This window comes from Triturus cristatus, chromosome 7 (assembly GCF_964204655.1).
Source record: "Triturus cristatus chromosome 7, aTriCri1.1, whole genome shotgun sequence".
In the NCBI taxonomy this organism is placed as follows: domain Eukaryota; kingdom Metazoa; phylum Chordata; class Amphibia; order Caudata; family Salamandridae; genus Triturus; species Triturus cristatus.
The window spans coordinates 1,018,225,067-1,018,251,197 of NC_140590.1; the positions used below are offsets into that span (position 1 = coordinate 1,018,225,067).

General features: G+C 50.9%; 1 protein-coding gene across 2 annotated transcripts in view; it reads right to left on the reverse strand.

Annotated features, from left to right (window-relative positions):
* The window catches only part of AFF4 (ALF transcription elongation factor 4), an 862,537-nt gene that overhangs the window by 740,712 nt on the left and 95,694 nt on the right, over positions 1 to 26,131 (reverse strand). The window lies entirely within an intron of this gene.

Here is a 26,131-nt window from a genome sequence, read left to right on the forward strand (position 1 = left end):
TTTCAATTATACATTTTGCAGAGGACCATGGACATGTAACGGATTTCTCTATCATTTGTTTTAAATTGGTTCGGTTCCAAACTAGGAAATATGAACTTTCTAAGCCACAAATGCCACATTTTATCATTTGGATTTTGTTTAAGGAATGTTAACTTGGCCCGGGGAAAATTTAAATTAAGCAGGTGTAATTACAGGAAGTTCTTGTTCCATGAAATTCTCGAAATTATGGCACTTCGCAGGAAAAACATAGCACAGGAGCACTGCGAGCAGTTAATTGTTGTTCGTAGCAGTCGTGTCTTTGGCACTTTTTAAAAGAGCAAAATGTACCCTCGTGGCAAAAATTGACACCATGCATTTCACGCAAAAATATAGCACCAAATGACAGATTAGTATTTTGTGTATTTATACATAATTTTCTTTCATCTACGCCAGATTTCAGGAAATTAAGTGAATTTCACACACTTTTGACCTCACTACATCATTTAATTTAGTTTTTTTTTTTTTAAACGGTAAGTACTGGATGCAAGCAGGTGATTGGAAAATATGGATTACATTAAAGGGAACAAAACTACATATAGTTCAGGAGAAAGTTTCAGATAGAAGAAGTCACACTTTGAAATTCTGCTTGCTTTAGGTTAGCCAACAGTATAGGGTCAGATATTCAAATTCAAAATTAGTACATGAACAAGGGAAAAAACGACGAAAAACAATCAAAAAAATCTTCTTCTGATACATTACAAGGCACATACTTGCAAACCATGCTTTACTTTTGACCTTAACCAATGTTAAATATATAACATGCACGGTCCGAAATACAAACCATTTCAAATTCAAACTTCTAAGATGTAGGCAGATAATTTGTAACAATTTCAAAGTGGTTCAGTAGAAACTTTCGAATTGTCAAACAAACCCTGTTTTTAGGTCGAGCCTGGGCAGCGCAAGCGCTGCACTGAGAGACATGCTGTATTGGGGTATAAACTTGAAGCTCCGCCCATTTTCAGTCCATGTTTTCAATTGGCTCCTAGCACTGTCTTTTAGAAATGCTTTTTCCCATTGGTTAATTTGTTTGGTAGTCCCTCCTTAGTCCCGCCTTTTCTCTAGCTGTAACCTTCCATAACGGTTGCCCCCGTTTGTGATGTTCCTCAGTAAATTTTATTTACAATTTGCAAGCACTATTCTTTTAATGTGTTTTTTAGTGGCTGCTGTTGCAGCCACAATATCTAGGGACTTCCCCAACCGTATTTTCTGATAGCTGGTGTTGCAGATACAATATCTACGTTGTTCCCCGACCACATCGTTGCCAGCACGACAGCTATGGACAGCACAGAGTGCACATCCCCAACCATAATGTAATTAATATCTTTTTGTTGCGTGCGCAGGGACTAACTTTCCAGACTGTTTGCACTGAAATGTAATTACTGCTAGGGTGTAAATGCATTGTGATACACGCTCGATATCTAACATTGTTAAAATAACTTGGTGTTTATCGGCTCTTTATTGTTGTCACCGTTGACCCAAATGTAACTCTTTTTTAAAGAAACAGTGGTCTAAATTTCTATTTAGTGTTGCAGGCATGACAGCTATGGACTTAACCAAATGTATAACCCTCACCATAATGGAATTATTATTTTGTTTATAAGCTGACTTCCCAGACTGTCTGCAGTGAATTTATTAGTCCGGAACAGAATTGCACCGGGATACACTTGGGGGGATTAACTGCATTTTCCCCACACATTAACGCTGTATTACTCACAACAGATGTGATTTTATGCAGTTAATTTGCATCACCAACCACTTTCCCCAACAGTAATTGTTTTTATCTTATTTTTTACAATATTTGTGGTGGCTTCTCACCCGCCCCAAGTCGAACTGCCCGATCATAACGCACAGTATCTATTGTTTATATTACAAGTGCTTCAGTTTGAAAGCTCTGTAAGGAAGTAGAGCCCTCTCACTTCCTCAGCGGGTATATATTTTATTAAATGCGGTACACTAGAGCAACACTGGTTTCAAAATGAAATGATAAAAAGCTAGATGGTCCCTCGACAGCAAAACAGATAGATGCCATGATTGATTTGTTTTCTTGCGGAAAACATCCCCTCAAGCAATCCGTTTGGCCGTCTGGCAGGAAGGCCTTTGATCACTATCTGCTTCACCATCTTTTGTTAATCTGAAAGCAGGAGCCCCAACCTAAACATTGCTTACTTTTCACCACATGCTGTCACACTTAGCACTTGCCTCACAAATCCCAGACACAGGTCTACATTGTTGGTGTGCTTCTTCAACCCCATTTTAAGAATATTTACTTTACTCTTCATGGTGACTTCTGATACAACTTGGGGTTTTATTTCAACTTCACATACTTTTATGCTTTCCGGAATAGAAGATAGTTGGGCCCAGCTACGATCATCCCTGACTCCCTAGGGTAATTTTTCATCAGTCCTAGGGTTTAATTGCATGGGATACGCTGCACGCTACGTAACTTTGTTTAAATAAGTTACAGTGCGTTCTACCACTACTGGAGCTCTATCTTAACATGCTTTTATGCTTCCCTTAAACTAATGCATTTTATGAACTGTTCTGGGTTTATACACTATTAAACCTAATGTTTTGTGTATTTTAAAGGCACATTATCGTACCAAAAGGAGGCTCTTCAAGTAAACAAAATAGGTTTGCTTAAACTTCGGTTTGTATTTACCAGAAAGCCACACCGGCCCTGCCCACAAATCAGCGTCGAGGTCCGTTACAAGCATAAGTTGGCATTTTGATAAAGGACGGCTGATCCCCCTCCGCCCCATGGTCCATTCTCAACAAGCAAGAAAGGGATTACCGCCCCACTATATACCGATCACACTTGGGGTGTGTTCCTTTTTAGTGTGTACAACCTACCCCTCAGGGACCGCATCCAAAATGTGTTCCATCGGATAGCTCACCGCCAAAAAAAGATCAGCAGTTTCGCGCTCGCTGATGACCTCGGGTGTGATGGTATGGTTATGGCACTTAATTCTGAAACCAACTCACCCTGCTTTCCTTACGTGGTCCGTACATGGCGTGCCCTTCATTGGGAATTGTAAGGCCAGAGGTTACAACAGTAAAACAGCTTACTTACAGCTTTCAACATCACCCTGACCACACACCCCTCCTGCCCAGTCACCCTAGAAAAGGCCATCCGGCAATTACGCCTCAGACAGAGGGTGCATACAACTGCCTGCAGCACCTAGATGGCGTGATGTAAGAAAGTGGCACTGTATATACTGTTCCCAAATAGGTACAGTGTGCACAGAGTCCACAGAGGTTTGGCAAAGGCTAAAGGGTATGCCCCCACTTTTTGCTGAATTGCTGATGTACTTTGACTGAGTTTGCCCTGGGCTCCTGCCAATCAGGCACCCAGGGCCTGTGTTCCTTCCCTAAAACTGCATTAAGCCTAAACCAATTGGCATCTCTGGCCACATGTCAGCCCCTGGTAAATGGAACCCTAGGTACCCAGGGCCCCGTGACCAGAAAATGCCCCTAAATATTGCAGCACTTCTTGTGCCACCCTTAGAGGCCCTGTACCCTGACACACACACTGCCTTTGCAGGCGGAGTGTCTTGGTGCAGAACAAAACTGAGTCGACATAGCACACATCCCTGTGTGCCATGCCCACAACACACTGCCCTGGCATACCTCAGTCACCCCTCTAGCTGGGTGCCCTATGCCAGTGGTGTGTGTACAGGTGCATGAGACTTTTTTTAAAATATATTTTTATTGCTTTTTCTCCCAACATCAAACCTCTGGCAATACACATAACATTTCAGGTCAGTTCCAATCTTTACATTGACATTTGATGGTTCAGCTAGCCATTTTACTTATACAATCGATCCCCCCTCTAGAGCTTCCAACCATAGTCTTCTTCTCTTTCTATTCAGCATTACTAGCCCCATATATAGGATAGGTGCACCTCGTACTCCTTCAGCATCCGTGCCCAGTGCCAGACCAATCAACGTATTCAGAAACGTAAAAGCCAGTCCTTCCCGTAGCCCTCCCCACCCCTCGCCACCGGTGGCTTCCTGAAAGATAGTAAGAAATCTAACCCCATTGTACCACCATTACTATGAATGCTCCTCCTCCTCTTGACAAATTGGGCGAGTCTATCAGAGTCTGAACCCTAAGATCGCACCCCTTGGACCTGCCGGAGACCCCCCCCCCCCCCCCCCCCCATGGTCCTCCTACTCAGTGTGTGTCCGCCTGCATCTCCAACACAGAACTTCTATCAGACTCTGAGTCCGGGATCTGCATAGCCACTACCAACGCCTCCCATGCCTTCGCTGTGTCTAGCGCCTTATTATTTCACCTCCTAGCATGCTGGAAACGCACCATACTCTCGCTTGTTGCCCATCTAAGTAATTCTGCCCTCCAACGCGCCACACTGGGTGCTCGCCTGGATTTCCAGTGCGTCGTTAGTTCTCTTTTAGCGAGCAGCAATCCTAAATCCAAGAACTTACTCGTGACCTTGGTCTTCGGTGTATGAGGAAACCAATGCAATAAGCAGGTTCCCATCTCCGGTTCAACCTGCCTCCCTGTAATCTCACAGAGCACCTCTACCACTTCAACTCAATATGTCCCCAATTGCAGGCAATTCCAAAACATGTGAGGAAACTCCACCCCCACCAAATTGCAACGTGGGCAGTGTTCAATCCAAAGTACTTATTAATCTTGGCCGGAGTCAGATACACTCTATGCAATACAAAAAGATGGATCAGCTTGGACCTAGCGTTGCACGTGCTCTTCCATGCTCTCTCAACTATCTTTGCCCAACTTGCCTCAGGGATTTCCCTACCCAGGTCTGCCTCCCAGTGCTGTTGTAATCTGCTCAGTGGTTGTTTCCCCTCGCTCACCATCCGTCTGTACAGACATGTTATAGCCTTAATAGTCCCCGCTGCCATTACCACATACTGGCACGCCAGCGCTGTCCGTGGCTCTGATAGACCTCCACCCCAGTGACGTTGGATTGCAGACACTAGTGCCGAGTGCATTAGGAAATCGCCCCTAGGGAGGACATACCGCTCCTGCAGTGCCTGGTAGGACAACAGCACGCAATCCTCGTACAGGTCACCCAACATTTGTACTCCCAACTCCTCCCTCCCGGCCAACGGTGCCCAGTCCCCCCCATGCTGAAAGGCAGTGCACATACCCAGAGGAATCTCCGGGGTATACGGTCGAACTATCCCACCTCTAGCTTGGGTCCGATTCCAGCATAGCCGAAACACTCTCTCGTGTGTTAAGGACCCAAGATGCAACCTTTGTTGGAGTACAATAAAGGATAGTACATGGCGCGGGATCCACTGACCCGTCTGACTATCCGGCCCTCTGAATTCTCTCACCACTCCCTGGGTAAACCACTGTAGTTGGGCTGCTAAATAATACAGTTCAAAATCGGGAACCGCACAACCACCCTCAGCCCGGGATCGCATCATTGTGGTCAAAGCCACTCACCGCCTGCCATTTCCCCACAGAAAGCTCCCTACCAGCGATCGGAGCGATTTGAATAAGGAACTCTGTCTCCAAACCGGCAGCGTCCTAAAATAGTATAACAACCGTGGCAATGTCACCATCTTCAGGAGCGCCACCCTACCCGCTACCGACAATGGCAGTGTGCTCCAAAACTGAAAGCTGCCCTTAATCCCGCTCAGTGCCCTGCCTACATTACCATCGAGGAGGTCCTTTTTGGGTATGATAAACGTTAACATCAAGGCAGGGTAGGCAACGAGGCTCCCAACGTATACCCTCCACCTGATCAGGGACCGGCGTCGATACTTCAACCGGGAATAGGCAAGTCTTTGCCCAGCTCACCTGCAACCCTGAAGCCGCACCAAACATGCGCAGTAAGGATGTTGCCCCCTTCAGTGCCTCCCCCGTATCAGCTAAGAACATGAGTAAGTCATCCGCGTAAAGTGAGATATAATACAGGTCGGTGCTCAATTCCAGCCCAGTGTAATACTTCCCTAGCCGGGCTTGCGCAGCCAGCGGTTCAATCGCTAAAGCAAACAGCAGGGGAGAGAGCGGACAACCCTGCAGCGTTCCCCGCCCAACCGGACATGAAGCAGAGATCGTAGCCCGGGTCCGAACCCTAGCCGTCGCAGATGTATAGAGCATCTCCGTCCATCCCGTAAACTCTCTCCTAACCCCATCACTCGCATAACTTGGTAGAGATACAGCCACTCCAGTCTGTCAAAAGCCTTCTCAATGTCAACAGACAGGACCGTCGCCAATGACACTGAGCTGTGGTCCACCCCTAATATGCGAAGCAACCGTCGAACGTTGGTAGATGTGGTCCGCTTTGGGATAAATCCCGCCTGGTCAGGGTGAACCAGCTGAAACATATACGGGGGGGGGGGGGGGGGGGGGGGGGGGGGAGTCGAGTCGCGAGAATCCTACTCAGGATCGTATAGTCAGTGGTTAACATCGAAAGTGGGCGGTACACCGCCTTGTCAGTTGGGTCCCTCCCAGGTTTCAGTAGCGGGATAATAATAACTTCCAGAGTGGTTGTCAGCAACCTCCCCACCTTCCGCGCCTCCCGAAAGATTGCCAATAAGCACGGAGCTAAACAATCAACATAGGTCGCATGAAATTCTATGGGAAGCCCATCCACCCCCGGTGTTTTGTTACGCGCCATGTGCTTGATTGCCCCTCTAATTTCACCCAGTGAGATTTCCTGCCCCAACAGATCAGCTTGTTCTTTCTCCAGCTGGGGTAATGGTAAATCCAACAAGAACTCCCCAGTTGCCGTCCCATCGTGTCGTAATTTGCTGCAGTAGAGGTCCCCATAATAATCCAGGAACAACCCATTTATTCCCCACTGTGTATACACCAACTCTCACGTCGGCGCCTTCAGACCGAATATGGACAACGCCCGGGGGTTCGGATTAGCCAATCATGCCAACAATGTGCCCGACCTATCCTCCTCTGCATGCACCATCGCCATATAGTCTCAGTGATCAAACAGCGCAACCTCTCCACCTGCGTCGCGACCACCTCTCGAGCATCCAAAACTTCCCCTTGGGCTCCAGGATTTTCCGGGCGAGCTCTCTCGGCTGCACGCAACTGCTGTTCAGCGGTCTTGATGTCGTTCAATAGTGTCTTCCGCACTCTCACCGTTTTAGTGATACATAGGTCCCACACCACCACCTTAAACGCGTCCCACGCCACTGTGGTCGCCGTGCCCTCATTCTGCCTCAATTTCAGCGTGAAAGACTGGGTCCTCCAGCATCTCCAGGCGCAGCCGCCAGGTCGGTAAGACTGATCTCTCCTGGACCCATCGTAACTTAACAACGGATTATGATCCGATATCATTCTGGCAAGATATTCACTATGCTCTACCTAAGCATGAACGACAGGCGTGCACAATATCGCGTCGAGGCGTACATGCAGCTCATGCAGGCCAGAATAGTAAGAGTAGTCCCGCTCCTCCAAATGGTGGGCGCGCCATGTATCCACCAACCACCAACTGTTCTGCCACTGTCGCCTGGCCTTAGCATTTCTGTGTATGAGAGAGTCGGGCAGTGGTGGGTGGGACCTATCCATTTCAGCATCAACAGTGTTAAAGTCCCCCCCCCACCCCCCCCCCCCCATCAATATAGGACCAGTCATGTACAGTGCTAACCTCCCTGATAATGTCCTAAAGGAGGAAATCTGTTCAACATTAGGAGCATAGATACTACATAGCGTCACGTCCACATCGTTAAGGCGACCCGCCACCATAACGTACCTCCCTTCTGGATCCACTAACTGCTGCGTCATCTGGAAAGGGATTCCCGCTCTGACCCATATCAAGGCCCCACTAGCAAAGGCCGAATAAGTTGTACAAAATAAATGTCCTCTCCACCTGCGCTTCAATGCCAAGCTCTCCGCCTGAGTAATGTGTGTTTCCTGTAGAAAGGCTATGTGGATCCCCCTACGAACCAAGTAAGCATGCACTTTATGACGTCGTATCATCGCGTGGAGTCCCCGGACATTCCAGGTAAAGCATCTTAAATCAAGTGTCGACCCCATGCTGAAATACATGTCCTACCAACAGTTGTGCGCAAGTGGCGTATATACCGGTGGCTCCAACAATCCCAAACAAAACCCCCCCAGAACTTCCCCCACCACCCCACCCCAGAACAGGCGCTACAAAACCAGTACCCATCCAAACTAGATTCACAAACATTCCCTCAGTAAACACCAAGGGAATATACCCACAGGGGGAGGCGGCCCAGAGCCGTGAGGTAACTACCCCCTAACCTACCGTCATTGTGCGCCATACCCCCAAAAGTAGGCAGTCAGCCTCACATGAGGCAACTACGTTAATGGAACCATAGTTTACACTCCCGTATTTGTCCCCAGTGTCCCCTTCAGCTTTGTCCGGCGGGCGCCCACATAACTAGTGGAGGACAATGAAGCGCAAAACAAAGCCCCCTTCTATGCAAACCCCCTCATGATTGACTACAAGCCTTTAGGAATCCACAAGCTCGTCCGCTGTCCCCGGTGTCATGTGCGGCAAGAGTCCACTGCCTATCGTTGATACATCCGAGCCCGACTCCTCTGAGCCCTTCTCAGATTCCGTAGCTGCCAATGACATCGCTGCCAATGACGTCGCTCCCTCCTCTTGTGAAATGGCTGTAACGGCCTTCAGTGTAGCCATACGCTCTCTCTCTGTCTGTGTTTCCGTTGGCCTCCGGGCAGGACGACGGCTTTGCCGGTCGCGCCGCAGACGCAGGCGCAACCCCTACGCGTCGCCAGCGCCCCCAGCCGCACCCCTGTCCGCCCTGTACGACTCGAGCCAAGTCCAAGCGTCCTCAGGGCTATCATGAAATGGTCTGATCATCCACAGCCACCCGTAGGCGTGCAGGGAACATCAACGAATATTGGAGGCCCTCTTCTCGGAGTGCCTTCTTGACTTCCAGGTATGAAGCTCGGAGGCACTGTACATCCATGGTGTAATCCGGGAACAGTGTCACTCTTCCGTTGCCCACTGTGTAGGGGCCCAGAGTTCTGGCATTTCGCAGCAGGAGATCCCTGTCTTTGTAGTGAAGCAGTCTCGCAACTACCGGCCTAGGTGGCCTTCCAGGGGCCAGCGGCCGAGCTGGGACTCTATGCACTCTTTCTAGGGTATAAAAGGAGGAGAGTCCCTCAGGGGCGACTTCCGTTTTTAACCAAGTCTCCAGATAGTCCACCATGCTGGATCCCTCCGCTCCTTCTGGCAGCCCTACCACGCGGACGTTGTTTCGTCAATTTCTCACTTCGGCGTCCTCGGCTCTCGTTCCAATGTACCCAATCTGTGTTGGACATCTGCCATCCGAGTTTCCAGTGCCTGCTGGACGGGTTCTATGGCCTCGAGGGTGACCTCCGTCTGCTTTACCCTATCGACTAGTTTAGCGTGATCCGCCCGGAGGAGGCCCAACCCCTGCGCAACCTGTGCTATGTCCTGCTGTAGGGCTGCTCTGGTATTAGTGATGGCCTGAAGGATTTGCTCCTCCTGCTGTTGCATCATCCCCTTCGGAGGTTGTGTCGTTTCTCCCCGCTTGTCCTGTACCCCAGTGTTCTCCTCCACCTCGGGAGGTGCCCCCCCCCCCCGCGGCTTCCCCATGGACGGTCGTGGCTCAATCTAATGCAGTCTTCTCACTGGTTACCGGCTTTATGCCCGGTCCCCACCAGAGGGGAGCAATGGCCGATTGAGTCCTTCACCGCTGTCTGTGTTCACTCCTCTATACACGTAGGCCCTCGCTCTCCAGGTGCCGCCGATCGTTCCCAAATGTGCCATGCAAGGCCGGGCAACCCACAACCAGTGTTCACGGCACCCTGGCAGGTTCAGGCGCCAGACAGCTCCCCGCCCCAATCCGCCTACTCTTTCGCTGGGAGTATTGTGCGGACAGGCACAGCCGGCAGGCCATACACCGTGCCCCCCCCAGATCTTTCCACAGCAGGGCTCCCAATGGTTGCCACACAGGCCTGTGCAAGGAGACCACCTCCTTGGTCATTGGTCGCAATTAGGGTATTTCGTCAGGCCTCACCTTGGCGTCCGTTGTGGCCTGCAACTGGCAGTCAGCCTCACCCTCCCTCAGGGCTGTGACCAGCGACTACCTCCAATATCCCACAGCACAGACTCTCCCCCCCCCCCCCTCACATTCGAATGATTAGACCAGCAGTTTACAGATCCAAATGGCCGCCGTCATGTCGCGTGTTTCCCGAACAGCTCGGGGTCCACAGTCCACAAGCCAATATCCCGCCTACCGTGCCAGGAATCCCTGCTCCCAGCAGAGGCAGCACCGCTTCGCCCTCAGGCGGCCCGTATCTCGGGGGCCCGCGTTCTCACCTAAAGGGACGCATCAGGCGGTTCACACGCGCACCAAGAATGGCAGCCGCTCCTCCTCCGGGGCCTCGCTCTCTGCTAGAGGGCTGCGCTCATCTCCTCAGTTCCAATTCCAGTGGGCCCTCCCCCGAGCTCACTTCAGATCGATGACTTGGTAGCGGGCCCCAGCCGGGACGGTCTACTCGGCCGGCTGAGGCTGCCACCACGGCAGGTCCAGTCCCACCAAATCGGCCATCACAGGTCCCGATACGGTGGGGTTTCCTCCGTCATCAACCAGGGCGGGGTGGGGTGGGCAGGTCTTGCTCGCCAGCCCCCACTCCCCCCCTGTACTGGCCGGGTTCCGATCTCCTCCGCCACCGTCTAGGATCTTGCCTCCGCCGTCAGCGCCATTTTGGCCGCTCCTCGGGGCTCCACGTCGCCTCTCCGACTTCACAGCAAGCGGGGGCACCCAACCTCGCCAGCAGTCCCACCGGGTGCTCCGACCCCTAACTTCACCGGTACCGGGTCTCTGTGGCTCGATTTGCTGTCCCCATGCAGGATAAGTTACGGGGCAGCGCGGAGCTCCAGGCTCACGCGTCTTTTCCCATCAGCTCCGTGGTCACGCCCCCACAGGTGCGTGAGCCATGTACCCCTACAGTACCCATGTCCATTCCTGGGCACTAAGTGCACTGCTGCCATTAAGAGTATATGGTGCTGGGAGGTCGTCAACACGAACTCCACAGCAACATGATGGCAACACTGAAAACTGAGAAGTTTAGTATCAAACTTCGCAGCACATTAAACCCGCACTGATGCCAGTGTGGGATTTAATGTACAATGCACGACTGAGGGCAACTTAGAGTTGCCCCCTGAACCTAACCTACAATCCACTTCCTGTCTGAGAGGCTGCCACACAGCAGACATGTTGCTGGACCCCTGGGTAGAGAGCCATCTGCTCTCCTGGGCCTGCAACAATGCACATCCTGGGTAAGGTGCTAGGTCTCCACGCCCAAGATGGGAAGGGGAGGCTTCAAAGGCATGCCGCCTTTGTGAGCTTCTCCAGGCCACTTGCTGTACTCAGCAACTGGCCCCCACCGGTTCTGACCCCCACTCTGGCAGGAAACCCCAAGGGAGGAAAGGGGGTGTGCCAGCCTCTGCCAACCCCACCGCTCAGGTGGGGGAGGCGAGGTGAAGCACATCTCCGGGCTCTCGCCATCTTGAAGATGGGGAGCCCTGCCCAAATCAGGACTAGGCTACTGCCCCCCTCCCACAGGAGAGTGGCAGGTCTTCTTTCTTGTTTCGGACTGTTAAGTCTAGGTCCTACCCCTCCCTAGTTAGAGTTTCCTCCGACGCTCCCATCAGCACTAGTGCTGTCTGTGGAGTTGGTGGCAGCATCTGGGCCTGGTAGTGTGTCACATAGGTGCCGCCAGACCACAAGGTCTTAAGTCTACTTTTTCGGGCCGCCTGCTCATTTTCATAAGTATCTCCTCTGCTAGTGACCACTCCTGTACGTCCCTACACCGGTATTAGAGCTCGGGTGTATGCTTGGCCATCCACTTGACACCACAGCGAGGGCAGCTGTCCAGTCGAGTTGGGGATACACGATGAAGATCTCTGGGGTTTAGATAGGTCCTATGTAGGAAATTATAGTGTACCATCTTAAAGTGGGTGTTACAAGAGACTGTGTGTGTAAGGTCACAGACATGTGTCCAGTCCCCTTTGTCTAATGAAGTTTCTAGATCGGCATCCCAAGCCTTATGGGTCAACTTGCATCAAATTATATAGCGATGTGATCAAATGCCATCCTGCTCCACAAGACAGCAAGATTACCAGGGTGTGGGCAGGCTGGGCGCAGCTAGTTAACAGGGCCAGGTCATCTTGGCCATCTCGTATAGACCAGCATGATGTAAGAAGTACCCAGGTCAGAGGGCAAATTCTTCACAGGCTTGTCTATGTGGGGATACTTGTAGAGCGCACTGCTACTCCAAGGAGTGTCCTGGTGCTAAAGCAGAGTGGTAGCAGCGTGGAAGAGGGTTAGGGGCAAGAGAAAATCCAGGTTCAGATTTTTTTTTTTTTTTTAAACAGGGGTGTGGATTCAATGTTTCTCAGATGGAGGGGCATTTTGTTCCAGTGGAAGGGTCCAAGGTGGGAGAGAGCCTTACCTCCCGACCTAAACTTTTTAAAAAAGGGGATATTGGCTAGAAGCCGATTAGAGGAGCGAAGAATTCACTGTGGGGTATAGAAAGAAATCCTACGTTTGAGGTAACCTGGTCCTGTCCTGTATAGGAAATTCTGTGTAATGAGCAGTCTTAAAGATTATTCTTTTCCTTACAGGGAGCCAATGAGGGCTCCTCAGAAGGTGGGACATGCGCATTTTGAGGAGCTCAAAGATGGTACAAGCAGCTGCATTCTGGACAAGCTGAAGCCTGTCCAGCAAATAGCTAGGCATGCCAAGACAGAGCCCGTTCCTGTAGTCCACCCTGGATGATCAGAGCTTTAATCACCCGTTGTCTTGCAGGCCTGGACAGAAAGAACAAAAATTTCAGTAGAAGACGCAGCAGAGCAAAACAACAAATTACTTACCTTCGGTAACAATGTATCTGTAAGAAACATTAGTTAGTTAGATTCCTCACCTTAGAATATCCCCAGGCGTCAGGCTGGATCCGGAAAGATTTTGTGTCAGCAATACCCATTGCGCTTCGATAGGTGTCGTCTGCGGCTCCGCGTCCGTCGTCGGCATCGTGCGCCAGAATGACGGAGTACTTAAATGCTGCCCTCGCGCGCGGACGTCAGTTCTTGTACATAGCTTGCAGAGCCATGCAAGAGACCGACACTGGTGCCAAAAAAGTCTAGGGCCCTGAAAAGGATAACCTTAACCCTAGATGTCGGTTCGCAGAACGGGGAGGATGGGTGGGTCGGTGAGGAATCTAACTAAACTAATGTTTCTTACAGATACATCGTTACCGAAGGTAAGTAACTTGTTCATCTGAAAGAAACACGTTAGTTAGATTCCTCACCTTAGAATAGATACCCCAGCAATATCAACCCCGGTGGTGGGTCTGCGAACCAAGATCACACCAGAAAGTCCTGGAGAACAGAACAGCCAAAGAAGCCGTCTCTCCGGACTTGGCTGTCCAGGCAATAATGCTTGGCAAATGTGTGCAGCGAGGCCCACGTTGCCGCCTGACAGATGTCCTGCAAGGGGACTCCCCGACCCAGGGCAGTCACCGCCGTGGCCCGAGTGGAATGGGCCCTCAGCCCAACAGGAGGTTCCTTTTTAGCTAAGGAGTAACAAGCTTTGATGCACAAATTTACCCACCGAGAGATGGTCCGATTGTGCACCGTCCGCCCCTTCTTAGCGCCCACGTAGCCAACGAAGAGTTGGTCATCCACCCGGAACTGTTTTGTGCGGTCCAGATAGGAGAGCGCACTTTTTGGGTCCAGACGGTGGAGCCGCTCTTCCTCTTTCGAGGGATGCGGAGGCGGAAAGAAGGTGGGCAGCACAACAGACTGCCCGATGTGAAATGCAGTCACAACCTAAGGAAGGAAGGGCGAGTGCGTAGCACAACCTTGTCCGGATGAATAGAAAGGAAAGGAGGCTTAGAAGAGAGAGCCTGGAGCTCACTCACCCTTCTAGCAGAGGTGATGGCTACCAGGAAAGCGTCAAGAGACAGAGACAATTATGAAGTGGCTCAAAGGAAGCGCACATCAGATATGTCAAAACAAGATTCAAATCCCACTGAGGCATTACGAAAGGGACAGGAGGTAACATGTGAGTAATGCCCTTAAGGAATCGAGAAACAACAGGGGATTTGAAGAGAGAAGGCTGATCAGGAAGCCGAAGGAAGGCAGAGATAGCAGAAAGATAACCTTTAGGAGTGCCCAGAGCAGAGCCCTGCTGGGCCTAAGAAAGAAGGAAGAGGAGAACCTCAGAAAGAGGGGCGGAAAGGGGATCCACAGCCTTTGCTGTGCACCATGCCACCTACAGGCGTATACCGTTTTAGTGGAGGGACGCCTGGCTGCCAGAATCACATCGCAGACTTCAGGAGGCAAGTCAAATGGCATCAACTGTCGCCGTTCAATCTCCACGCATGAAGGTGGAGACTGGACAGGTTTGGGTGGCAGACCATCCCCTGCTGCTGCAACAGAAGATCCTCCTGAAGAGGCAGACGTATCAGGGGATCGACTGACAGACTGAGTAGCTCGGGATACCAGTACCTTCGTGACCAATCCGGAGCCACGAAGATGACTCGGTCCCGGTCGCGCCTCATCTTCTTCAGCACTCTGGGCAGAAGTGGTATAGGCGGAAAGGCGTACAACAGACCGCAACTCCACTCGCTCGGGGACGCTTTTCGTCGCAAGTGCCGCCTTGGAAACACCAACACGCAGAACTGCTGACATTGTGCGTTCTCTTCGGTGGCGAATAGAGCTAACCAAGGCTCTTCCCACTGCCGAAAGAGGCCTTGCGCCACGTCCGAGTTGAGACGCCACTAGTGATCCATCATGCACCGGCAGCTGAGTTCGTCTGCTCTGGCGTTCAGAGAGCCCGCCAGATGTTGAACTACCAGGGTGATGCCCTGATGTTCCAGCCATGTTCAGAGGCGCAGAGCCTCCTGACAAAGGGTCCACGACCCCACCCCGCCCCGTTTGTTGCAATACCATATGGCGATGGATTTGTCCATGAACACCTGCACGACACTTCACCGGACAACGGGAAGGAATGCCTTCAGTGCAAGTCGGATCACTCTCAGCTCCAAAAGGTTGATATGGAGCCGAGACTTCGCCAGAGACCAGATTCCTCTGATCTCCGCCTCCCCCATGTGGCCCCCCCAACCCAGGAGGGACGCATCCGTCACCACTACGTGCTCCGGGTGGGGTATGTAGAGGGATCTGCCGCTGACCCAATCGCGGTTCGTAAGCCACCACTGCAACTGCTTCGCAGTGCCCTCTGAGATCAAGACATGGTCGGACAGGTTGCCCCAATGCTGGGCACACTGAAACTTCAGGTCCCACTGCAGAGCCCGCTTTCGCCAACTGGCGTAATGCACTAATAGGATGCAGGAGGCCATCAGACCCAGAAGCCGCAGCACCAACCAGACCGAAACCCGGGATAGAGGCTGAAAAATGGGAATCAGAGCCTGAATATCCCGGACCCGCTGTTCCGGCGGATAGGCCCAGAACGGTGCCGAGTCCACAACCGCTCCGATGAAGAGGAGCTTCTGGGAGGGACTCAGATGAGACTTTGGCACATTGACGGAGAACCCCAGCAAATGCAGGAGGTCGGCCATAGTCTGGAGGTGGGAGACGACTTGCTGGGGCGAACCCGCCTTCAACAGCTAGTCGTCGAGATAGGGGAAGACTGAAATCCCTAATCTGCGCAGATGAGCTGCGACCACCACCATCTCTTTCGTGAACACCCGAGGGGCACTGATGAGGCCAAAGGGGAGCACGGTGAACTGAAAATGCTCCTGACCCACCGTGAACCGCAGGTAACACCGGTGGGCCGGCAGGACGGGGATGTGGAAATAAGCGTCCTGCAAGTCAAACGCTACCATCCAGTCTCCAGGGTCTAGGGCAGCCAGAACGTGAGCTAAGGTGAGCATCTTGAACCTCTCCTTCCGGAGGAAGGCGTTGACGCTCCTGAAGTCCAAGATAGGGCGTAGGCCCCCTTTGCCCTTCTTGGGAACCAGAAAGTAGTGGGAATAGCAACCACGACCTACTTCTGGACCAGGAACGCGCTCGACGGCCCCTTTGGCCAAGAGGGCCACAACTTCCTCCCGCAGAAGATTCAAGTGATCCCCCGACATACGGTGGAACTGCAGTGGCATGGCTGGAGGGGTCGTCTCGAAGGGGAGTGATTAGACCCTTCGGACGATTTGAAGCACCCACCTGTCCAAAGTGATGGAACGCCAGTGGAGCAAGTGATGGCGAACTCTGCCACCCACTGGCGTGGGATGGGCCGGAAAGCTCGGACTAGGAGGGTTTTGAGGCGGATGCTGCCGGGGTGGATGTGGACTGACCGGCACGTTGTCCCCCGGTACCGCCTCGGCGGAATCCACGTCCGCAACCACGAGCAGGTTGAGTCTGCGGCCGGTGGCTAGGCAGATGTGAGGGGGCGCCCCTTACTTGGCCACGAAAGGGGCGGAAGGTTGCGGTTGCGGGGTCGAGAGGCCCAAGGACTTGGCCGTAGCCCGTGAGTCCTTGAAGCGCTCTATCCGCCTTCTCGCCAAAATGGCAAGTGCCATCAAAGAGCATATCCATGAGGGTACTCTGGACATCCCCCGAGAAAGACGTGGACCGCAGCCAGGAGTGGCAACGGAGCGCCACCGTGGTTGACATCGCCCTACCCAGCGAATCCGTAGTGTCTAGTCCACATCGTATAGCATTTTGTGCTGCATCTCGCCCGTCGGCGAGAGCCTGGGCGAACCGTGTCCAGGCCTCCTCCGGACACAGGGGCAGCACGTCCTCCACCGTATCCCACATAGAGTGGGAGAAACGGTCCAAGAGGCAAACGGTATTCAAAGACCGCAGGCCCAAACTAAGGGAAGAGAACAGTTGCTTTCCGAACTGTTCCAGCCTCTTGGATTTCCGATTCGGAGGAGCAGACGGGAAGGAAGATTGGGAAGTAGAGGCCTGGATAACCAGACTCTCGGGCGTGGGGTGTTGGGACAGAAAACTGGGGTTGCCCGTAGCGGGGTGGTGGCGCCGGGCCACGTTCCGATCCACAGGAGGTACTGTGGAGGGCTTGGACCAGGTGCCCTGCAGAACGTCCACTAGTGCCTCATTGAACTGCAGCAGAGGCTCCGAGGAGCTTGCTGATGGTTGAAGCACTTCAGTGAGGAGGTTAGTCCTCACGGCCACAGCAGGCAACTCCAGCCCAAGGGCGTGAGCCGCACCACTGAAAAAGCTGCACCTTCCTCCAAGGCCACAGTCGGAGGAGAGGTGAAACCAGTGTCCGGGGAGGTGTTCAGACCACTGGCATCCCCCAGTTCATCTGCCCAGTCCTGTGATAAACGGGCCTGCCTGCCCATAAGTTCCTCAGAACACTCTCCTGTTTTATCCTAGATTACCTCCACAAATCAAGAAGAAACTAATCCTTGCTGTGGATCACGGTAGGCTGCTGCCGTCTGGATCAAACTCCCTGAGTTTCTATTTTAATCTCTTTTAAACATTTTAAGCATTTTAAATACCCAGCACAAAGCCAACAGTGCACTTTACCTGTTTTTCCCTGCCCCGGTCCATCGCGGCTTTTGCTGTTTGTTTGGAGGGCGTGGCAGGCAGCACCAGCAGCACCTGACTTCCGGTTGAGAAGGGGGCACAGTAGTTGCCGCGCGCTCTCCCACTTAAGTTCAGATGTGCCAGCAGTCGCGCACAGCGGTCGCGCCGCTGGCATGCCTAAGGCAAGCCCATCTGCGCCCGTCCACGCCCGGCCGGAACCAAGGGTCAGAACCCCTGCCGGTTGGAATCCCCGCAATAGAATTGAATATACGACTAATGAACTGTTGAGTCTGATGCCACCTATTAGGGATGCGTGCAAGCACAGCATTCATGGAGATAAGGAGACACTGACATGTGAAAACTGCAGCAAGGACTTTACACCAACAAAAACTAACCTACAGCAGGAGGTAAAGCTGTCTTTCCTCCTGGTGAACTGTCAGTCGCGGACTAAACACAAATATGAGACGTATGAAGTATTGAAGGAACAAAAGCCCGATGCCATGTTTCCCACTGAAACATGGCTTAATGATCGCTCTACCTCAGATTTCCTGGATGCACTACCAAGAGGGTATGGGATAGTTAAGCAGGACCGAGTTGGACACAGATGGGGGGGAATCGCAATAATTTATAAATTACCAATTAAATGCTGTATAAAGGAAGCCAACCTAGAAAGGTGTGAGGGTATCTTTTTTACTCTCTCAGTAGCAGATAATGACACTATAGCAGGTTCTGATTTACCGCCAACCTGGCCCAGAAACGCAGTTTATAACTAGCTTGGGGGGAAAATTGATTCATACAGTGATGGGATAGGATAGACACTTGTAAAGCGCGAACGAATGCCGAAGCGTCTTAGCGCTGGAAAGTAGAGAGGAACAACCCCATCTTACCACCAGGTCACATCATACAGCCGTGTTTTTAACAGTTTTCTGAAAACTTGATGACTGTGTACAAGTCTCAGAGGACCAGGAAGCTTATTCCAAAGAGTGACAGCATGAAAAGAAAAGGATCGGCCGCCCCATCTAGATTTCCTAACACAGTGCAACTTAAGGAGGCCTTGAGAGGAAGACCCAAGTACCCGACCCGGAGAGTAGGGAATAAAGAGCTTTTGGACCCCCTTGGCTCCTCCACCAAACACTGCCTTGTGTACTAGGCACAATGCCTTAAACTCTATGCGCTGCTGGACTGGAAGCCAGTGAAGTGCCCTGATTCCCTCCGCAACCGACTGGTCTCTGGGAACGTCCAGCAAGAGTCTGACAGCAGCATTTTGCAGAACCTGCAATCTCCTCATCAGATTCTTGTTTATTCCTAATAATAGAGCGTCACAACAAACTCCTCGTTTTAGGTGACCTGAACATACACTTTGATGAAACTGAGAAATTGGAGGTACAAATTGTTTGTAAAGACCTTATGATGTTTACTTAGTGCAGAAGGTTAAGGCTCCAATACACCTAGCGGGTCATATGTTAGACCCAATCTTTACTAATATAACAGACATATAAGTGGTAGCATCCAGGCCAGTTCCCTGGTCAGATCACCACATAATCCCTTTCGTCATCCCGCTTCAGGGTCTATCAATCAAGAAGCCGAAACAGACAGTGACCCGCAGGAAGTGGGATCATTTTAATCCTAACTCGTTTACACAGGCACTGCTAAAACATGAGCCCATAATGGATAAGGACATAAATATAGCCAGTAGACCAGTGGGAACATGGATAACAGAAGCACTGAATGAAGTAGCGCCATGGACCACAATAAATACCAAGAGGGCGAAGGCATCAGCACCTTGGTTCAATGAAAAATTAATAAAGGCCAAACAAAAGTATAAACAGTTGGAACGCAGATGGCGTAAGAACTACTGTATCAAAATTAAGGAGGAATATAAACAAAAACAAAAAATATACCACACATTGATATAAAAAACTCCCTGCGATTTCTATACTGAAGACTGAAAGGGCAAAAAATTCTTCAAAAGAAATGTTCACCATACTAAAATCCCTACAGTCAACTGAAAAACTAGCAGAGCCCCCTTCAACCTCGGAGGAGTCCTGCAATAGAATCGCTGACCTTTTTGCAAGGAAAGTTGCAAAGATTTATGATACCTTCCCTACAGAAGCACAGCAGGTCAGAAGCACTGAATGCCCTTCGGACACAGTATTAAGGGGAGAAACCCTAGATGAATTTAAAGCGCTAGAGCCAGATGAGAGGAGGAAGCTAGCTAACAAAATTAAATATGGCTCCCCCGGGGACCCAGCACGCCCTGAAATCCTGTTGCAGGGAGAGAATCGCATTATGCCACTCATCTCGGAGCTAATCTCCCGCTCCTTCCAAATGGGCGAAGTCCCCTACGAATGGAAGCAGGCCATGGTTCGCCCAATAAGGAAGAAACCGCAAATAGACCATTCGGGGCTGGAGAACCTACGCCCTATCTTGGTTCTACCCTTTTTTGCAAAAATTGCAGAAAAAGTAGTAAACATACAGCTTACCAATCATAGCGATAGAAATGCTCTACTGCACCCCTCACAATCAGGTTTCAGAGCTACACATTCCACTGAGACAGCTCTGCTCCTGGCCACAGAAACCCTAAGACAACGGATGGATGAAGGACATACAGCTGCACTGATCCTGCTGGATCTCAGTGCAGCTTTTGACACAGTCTCCCACGGCCACCTTCTCCAAAGATTTGAGACATGGGGTGTTAGGGCCATGGCCCTCCACTGGATGATATCCTTCCTGGCGCACAGGGTTTCCAGGTCACGCAAGACACATATACATCCAAAAGATCTCCCCTACTACAAGGAGTCCCTCAGGGCTCAATTCTGAGCCCCACGCTATTTAACTTATACATGGGGCCACTCGCCAGCATAGTGGAAGGTCATATGGTGTCTATTGTTTCATACGCATGGATGTCAAATAGTTGCCTGAAACTCAATGGCAGTAAAACAGAGGTGATGATAGTGGGAGGGGCTCCATCGGTCTGGACATCTGCATGGTGGCCTGAGTCGCTTGGCCAAATCCAACCCCTAAAACAGAAGTCAAAAACCTTGGAGTGTGGCTTGATCTAATCTGACTTTTGAGCGTTGAATCCGGAAAGTAACCGGTAAATGCTTTGGGGCGCTGAAAGTCTTGAGGAAGGTCCTCAACCTACTACCAGTCAACGTCAGGAAAACTATAGTACATGCCGTGGTCACCTCTCAGATGGACTATGGCAATGTCCTAGATTAAGGCGCATCCAAAAAAAGGCTAATGAAGCTGCAATCAATACAAAACACAGCAGCCAGACCAGTGCTGAATCTCCCCAATAGAACATCTACTAGAAAGGCCTTAGCGAACCTGCATTAGCTACCTGTGGAGAAAAGAATAGTGTTCAAGACAGTGTTCTACTGTCACCGTATCCTGGCAAAAAAAGGTCCACGTTACCTTCAAACTATGGTAAGTGCCTACACACGCAACAGAAACCTGAGATCCGAAGGAAAGGCTCTAGCAAATGTACCTAGAATAAGGAAGGCTAGGATGGGTGGACGGTCTTTTAGATACCTAGCAGTGAAACACTGGAACTCACTACCTGTTGATATGAAAACAGAGCTATGTGAAGCTAGCTTTCGGAAAAAACTGAAAACGTGGCTTTTCCCCACCAGGAAATTAGAATGGACCCCAAGACCCCGGATACATACTCAAGGGCTAGACGTGACAGGCCCTACTTCTAACTCCTGCCATCTGAGAGTCTGCTTCTAGCGCGGGGACACACCAGCGGAGTAACCATGCGCTCTATAAATGGATAAATAAATAAAACAGAATAAATAAATAACAAATAATCTAGTATCTTTCTCATTGTGACTCATGTCGAAATGACGTTCTTCTAGACTAGAAAGTATTAATGTACTGATCCTCCAAGAAGATAGCTTAGGGCAAAGAGTTGTCCATCAGGATTATAATTTACATTTCAAAGGTATAGGTTAGTGTTAGAACTGGGGGTCTCTAGTTGGCAGAGGTAGGTACCTTTGACCAAATAGGGACCCTTGCTTCTAAGTCAGGGAAAGGGGATTACACTACTGGATAACCCCTGCTCACCCCCTTGGTAGCTTGGCACGAGCAGACAGGCTTATCTCAGAGGCAGAGTGTTAAGCATTTGTAAACACATACAGTAATACAGTGAAAACACTACAGATGGACACCACACAGGTTTTTATCAAAATAAGTATTCTTTATATAGACTTAACACAAGACCACAAACGACGGAAATCCACAATACTGTACTCAAAATTAACTTACAGATGGTAGAATTAACTTAGTTCAAGTGGTGTCGGGCTGAACCGGCGCCGGGCTGAACCGGGGTCGTCCGGAGACGGCGCTGGAGGTGGAACCGGTGTTGGCGCCGGCACAGGAGGCGTTGTGAGGTCGACCGGCGCCGGCAAAGATCCAGGCCTGGATCCCTCGGGGACCTGCGGCGTCGGGACCGAAGTTGTCGATGGTGCCGGGGCTAGAGCCGCTGGCTCGCGAGGTCGCCAAGTCGAGCCCGCGGGGCCCGAAGGCGCGCCGGCAGGCGTCAACGGCGGAGCCAGGCCCCTCTTGGCCGAGAGGAAGGCACCGATATCCGCAGAGTCGCGTCAGTCCCAGGGACCGGCGGGTATGGGGACGGACGCGGCTCCGGAGCCGCGGGGGTGGCACCACCCCCGCGGCTCCGGAGCCGCGGGGGTGGCACCACCCCGATCGAGTCGCGCGACCGGCGAGGGGAGTCCGAAGAGCGGTGTCGCCTCTTGGACTTCGAGTGCTTCGACTTACCCGAAGACTTTGAGCTCTAAGAGCGTTGATGGTGGCTGTGGCTCCGCGACCGGTCCTTCGACCTCCTCCTGGACCGGGACCTTGAACGGCGCGGAGCAGAGTGTCGACGCTCGAGAAGCTTACGGGACCGCTCCCGCCTGGCCTTCGAGGTCAAGGCCTGACAGTCGATACACGATTCCGCATCGTGGTCGGGCCCCAGACAGTAAAGGCACCGGCGATGGGGATCCGTCACAGACATCAGTCGGCGACAGGAGTCACAGGCTTCAAACCCAGGCATCCTATCGGCACCAGAGTCGAGTCGACAGTAGACCAAAAAGAGTCAAAAAGTTTAGTCAAAAAATGACTAAGGGGTAAGCTCTTCCCGGATCGGCGCTGTCTGGCGCGGAAAAAAGAAGAACTGACGTCAGCGCGCGAGGGCGGCGTCTAAGTACTCAGACGTCATTCCTGTGCACGACGCAGACGACGGACGCGGAGCTGCAGACGACGCATAGCGACGCGCAAGGGGTATTGCTGACGAAAAATCTTTCCGGATCCAGCCTGACGCCTGGGGATATTCTAAGGTGAGGAATCTAACGTGTTTTTCAGATCAGGTGCTTACTACTGCATTAACTTGGGCGCGGAATAGCAGCTGGTTATCCAATTTAAACCCCAGGTTTTTCACCACCAGGTTATTCACTGGAGGGACGGGAGTGTCCGCTGGCTATAAGACCTGCAGAGGAGTCTCAGCATCCTTGCTGAAAAAGGGTAGCTCCGTCTTTCCAGCATTACATTTCAACTGGTTCGTGGCCTGCCAACCGAAAACAGCCGAGAGGCAAGAACTGATCAACATACAAGGACAGGGCTTGTTTTCCTTCCGTGTAAAAAGCAGCTGTGTCATCTTCATAGGACACAATTTTGGCCCTGAATGATTCGACCATTGCGGCTAAGGGTGTGAGGTAGGTGTTAAACAGGGTCGGACTCAAGGCCGAGCCCTGTGGGACCGCAACCTTCAGTGAGCAAGAAGCAGCAGAGTAGGGATGATACCAGACGTCCTGGCCCCTCCCCTCTAAAAAATATCCCAGCCATTTCCATGCCAAAGCCCTGATGCCAATCGCGTGGAGCAGAGTCAGAAGCATCTGGTGCGAAAACGTATTGAAAGCGGCCGATAGATTTAACAAAATTAGCAACACCCTCTCACCTGCCTCCTGACTCAGCCGGATGGAGTCAACCACTTGTAAGAGCGGTTACCGTGCTGGGATTAGGGTAAAAGCCCGACTGGCTGAGGTGAAGTAGGCAGTTCTTTTCCAGGACAGATGATAGCTGCTGGTTCACAGGTTTAAGGAGCTTCGAGAAGGCTGGGAGCAGGGAGCTCGGCCTGTAGTTGGCAGGGTCAGAGGGATTAGCCTGGGCCTGTTTTTAGCAGTGGAATGACCTTAGCCTGTTTCCATTTAGTGGCAGATGAAAGGGAGGCATTTAATAGCCAATTTATGTGTGGATTAATTGCCTCCGCTCCTAGTACCAAAATAGGGGCAGGGTCCAATGGCGAGCCAGATTTGAGGCTTTTTAGGGCCCTTAAAGAGCCCTCCAGGGAGATGGGGTCGAAAGAGTTCAGAGAACATACCGGTGTCGGGGGCGGGTTCAGTTCTGCTGGCCACCACAGCTCAGTCCGTGGAGGAGAAGGTTGATTAAAAAATAGGACCTCCGTCTTATCAGCATTTAATGTACGACAATTTTCAGTCATCCAGGAGGAGATATTTAATAGGCATTGCTTAAAGTTGATGAAAGCTATGTCACCATGTTCCTTAAAAGAGAAAATAAGCTGTGTGTCGTCTACATACGAGACAACTCGCACACCCCATTTCTCAATGATGGCAGCGAGGGGCGCGAGATAGACATTAAAGAGCGTCAGACTCGATGCAGAGTCCTGTGGCACCCCCTGCGCCAAAGATCTAGAACTAGAAACATAGGGGTGTAGAGTAACCTGTTGTGACCTACCTTCCAAGAAAGACTGAAACCAATTCAACACGGTCCCCGTCACTCCTATCCGGAGTAATCTATTTAGGAGGATCTCGTGGGAGACCGTGTCAAACGCTGCCGATAGATCCAACAATTCAAGCATTGCACATCTACCTTGATCAAGGGTTTCACGGATAGACTCAGTGACTTCCAGTAGGGCAGTTTCCGTGCTATATCCAGCCCTAAATCCTGATTGCGAATCGTGTAGGTGATTGTTGGATTCAAGGAAGTCCGAGAGTTGTCTCTGGACTTCTTTTTCAAGGATTTTTGCAGGGGCTGGCAGTAATGATATAGGCCTAAAATGTTTTAGTTTCGAAGGGTCCGCACCCTCTTTTTTAAGAATGGGTCGGACCAATGCCTTTTTCCACTCAGATGGGAAGATACCAGTTTCCAAGGAAGAGTTCCAAAGCGAATTCAAGGTATCATTAAGAAGAGGAGCTAAAAGTTTAAACACTCTGGCCCGGGCAGGGGTCCAGAGGGGAGCCAGACTTAATTTTCAAAAGTTCCTTCAGAGAGGCTGCCTTCTCAAATCTGCGAAAGGATGTCCAGTTGACTGCTGTACTGATCAGAGGTAGATCCCGATTACCAGTTGATGGAAAGGTGGAATAGATAGTCAAAATTTTGTCCTGAAAAAAAGTGGCCAATTGCTCGCAGAGATTCAGAGAGTGTGAGATAGTACTCTTTAGGGCTCAAGGTTTCAAAAAGCCCTCTACTATCCTGAAAATCTCCGGATGGATTGTCCGTGTTCAGAATTTGTTTAGCCATGTAATCTCTCATCACCTTACGTTTTAGTGCATGGAATTTTTTTAGGGCTGTCTTATATACTTCTTTTGCCGTGGATTCATATTTCTTTCTCCAGATACGCTCAAGTCTTTTACATCGGCTCTTTTCGCTACGGAGCTCCGTATTGAACCAGGGTGCAGATGGTTTATTCCTAACCACCTTGCAAGGTTTAATCGGGCCGATTTGTCTAAGGCTTCCACAATCCAAGTACTAACATGGGAGGTATCCAAATTGGGATTCCCAGACAGTGTAGGGGATGTCTTATCTAGTTCTTCTCTCATGGATTGCAGTGTAATTTTCTTCCAGTTTCTCCTGTTTTCTGTCATAGGTCTGCTGAGATTGCTCTCACGCTTATGACTCAGCCTAAACAAGACCATCATATGGTCAGACCATGTAACAGGAAACAACTCTTCCACCTTCAGAAGGGGATCATTGGTGAAGAGAAGGTCTAAGGTATGGCCAGCTGCATGAGTAGGAGAAGATATTGTTTGCGCTAAGTTAAGACTGTTTAGGGAGTCTTCTAATTGGTTGGCTAGAGGGCAGCTAGCATTGTCCATGTGGACATTAAAATTACCAAGAACGGTGAAGTTAGAATAGCGTAAGGACAAGTTGGCGATGCAGTCAAATAGCACTGGCCAATAGGTGGCCAATGTATTAGGGGGTCTGTAAACCAGTAGTCCCGCCATCGAGGATTTGTTGGAGAATTTAATGGGAAAGGCCATGGTTTCAATAGGTCCCAGGCCTTCAATTTTCATGTAATTCATATCCCAGTCTTCCCTTATAATTATAGCGAGCCCTCCTCCCAACCTATTGTCCCCCCTGTTTACATTGAACAACCTATAGCCCATAGGGACCGCTAAGCTAATATCAGGATTGGAGCACTCTCTCAGCCACGTTTCTGTCACGAACAGTAGATCCCAATCATGAGTATCCAATGATAGCCAGATGTCTGCAGCATGTTTCGGGAGGGATCTGCAATTAATCAAAACGGCCCTAATCTGCTGACCGTCCTTCCGATTGTGTGGAGAATCAACACGAGGCAGTTCC